At 36.6% G+C, this 2,249-nt stretch overlaps 1 protein-coding gene across 2 annotated transcripts in view; it reads left to right on the top strand.

The window, feature by feature from the left end:
- The window catches only part of gabra2a (gamma-aminobutyric acid type A receptor subunit alpha2a), a gene marked incomplete in the record, with an annotated part of 36,799 nt that overhangs the window by 24,392 nt on the left and 10,158 nt on the right, over nucleotides 1–2,249 (top strand).

The raw sequence follows: 2,249 nt of genomic DNA, 5'->3' as shown, positions 1-2,249 counted from the left end.
CCCCCACCCCACACAGCTGTTTGATCCAGATGAGACTTTCTATTTATTATTAGGGCAAATCTATCACAAAGTAAAATCTTATAATAAAAATATTGGCAACAATACCAATTATTTGTCTTTAAGACGCTTAGCTTTTTCCGCATCTATCTAGTGATTTCTACTGAAAATCTGATTTTGCTGCACTCCAATCTGCTTTTCATCAATTTATTAAATTTGTCTGAATACAGCAAGCATTTTCAATGAAAGAGTGCCCTAAACCCTGATTTTATTGATCAGAATTGATTAAAGTGGTTTTACTTTTTCCCCCCAATTGAAACCTAGAAAGTTGCAAAAAAAGTTTCAATAAGTGAAACCTGCAAAACACTTTTAAAGTTCCAAATCTAGATTAATTTATGCATCCATTTCCAGCTATAAATCTGACTACTTTATTTGTTAAATTAAAGTAATCAATGCTAAGTTTATTGTTGAGCAGGTAAAGGAAAAATATTTTTGKYCCTAAAGTCCTTCTGACTTTATGATTTTGGCCCATGTGACGAAATGTTTGGACACACCTGATTTAAGAAATCTGGGAATTTTGAATTCGCTTTCCTTTGCTGAGCATCACCCGCCACCCACTCTTCTGTAACATTATATTAGCAAAATATCTCATGAATCACTCTAAATGTTAATGACTCTGTTAGTAATCACTGACCGCTCATCTACAACTGATTAACCTCTGGAGTCAATCCCATATAAATGATAAATGGACTGTATTCACAGCATATAGAGCCAACCAGACCCCTCCTCAACAGACGTCTTTAAAGTACTTAAAAAATAACGACGAAAAAGTAAAATATCTTAACAGAAAATGACTTTGGTAAAACTAAATTTCACAAATGAGGAAAGTACTTATGTAAAAGTCATAAAATTGTAAAAATAAAAGTACTTTTTACGCGCTCCTTGAATTTTTATAATTTCTTAACAATCTTTGTACGTGGGCAAAAATGGTGCGGTTTTTACCTTTAAACGTTTCCAGACGCCACCGGGGGATTTTATTTTGAAAACTAGGGTATGAGAGAACATCCCCCAGTTCTTACCTTTAGTTTGACACCCTTACAAAAAATAAAAATAAAAAAATGTTGACAAGCGTTTAAAGGAATTTCAGGGGTGACTGTTAAAGGGTTAACCAAACTGGTTCCACTAAACCAAGCTGAGTAAATTGGTGCACTTGGGAGGCAATGCAGGGTCTTAATATTTCACCTAGGGGTCATTTCTGAAACCTCTGACTCTGGTCTGCTCTAACCACTGAGCCACAGTTCCTCAACATGGCCGGCCGTCACAGCTTATGTTGCAAAAGGGCCACAAATGAATAAACTCACTGATGATTATGGCTCCTTATTTTATAGATATTAGGCTAATTATTAAGCTTTTTTTCCTGCTCTCGGCAAAGGCAGACACTTTTTCCGYTCTCTCTTCAATCTTCTCTTATTTATCCTGCTTTGCTGCTGTTTTGCATATCTTCCAGAATTGGAAATTATGGATCGGGTCAGCTGGTCTCTTAACACTATTGATCAAATTTTCTCCACGGTGAGACTGGGCGAAGGAGAGCCCTCTTGTCCTGATGGGACATTATGCTGCCGGGCATGTTATGGATTCCTGGGGTGAGTGGAAGATAACATTCCTGTTTGTATCGTCGGATGAGGATGTTGAAGATGTCAGCATATTTGGATTTATTGATAGAAGGATTTCTGCACRTTGAACGTGGTGAATATCTGACTTGTGAAAATCAGAAAGTGTCAGGAGCCATTTGGGCCATGTTGAGGCTAATTTCATTGTTCTCCGTACAATGACAATAAAGGAATTATCAATCAATCAATCAATCCCATGCAACATGACAACTTTTACCACAGACATTTTTTTAATTCACTCATTATCTGCTGTCTTGATAAACTAAGCACTTAGTTTAGTAGTAGCTGAGACTCCAACCAAAACAGCTATAACTTTTTCCCTGTTCATCATAAGATAATCCTAGTTTAAAACTCTGGAATATCAGACATAAGTCTGATGGATGAATACATCCATTTTCTGTACACGCCTCTTCCTTTCAGGGTCGCGTAGGTCACTGTAAGGTTGGGTATTGAAAGGGTTTATTTCGATACCGGTGCTAAATTGATAATTTCAAAACGGTACCGGTTCCTAAACAGTATTTAAATCTGTACTTTAAAAATAAGTAAATAAAACACACACACTCACACAGAGGTGTATGAAGC

The sequence above is a fragment of the Austrofundulus limnaeus genome, unplaced genomic scaffold, assembly GCF_001266775.1.
Source record: "Austrofundulus limnaeus strain Quisiro unplaced genomic scaffold, Austrofundulus_limnaeus-1.0 Scaffold105, whole genome shotgun sequence".
Classification (NCBI taxonomy): Eukaryota; Metazoa; Chordata; class Actinopteri; order Cyprinodontiformes; family Rivulidae; genus Austrofundulus; species Austrofundulus limnaeus.
Note: the sequence above shows the minus strand (reverse complement) of the source record. Positions and strands in the feature narration are given on the sequence as shown.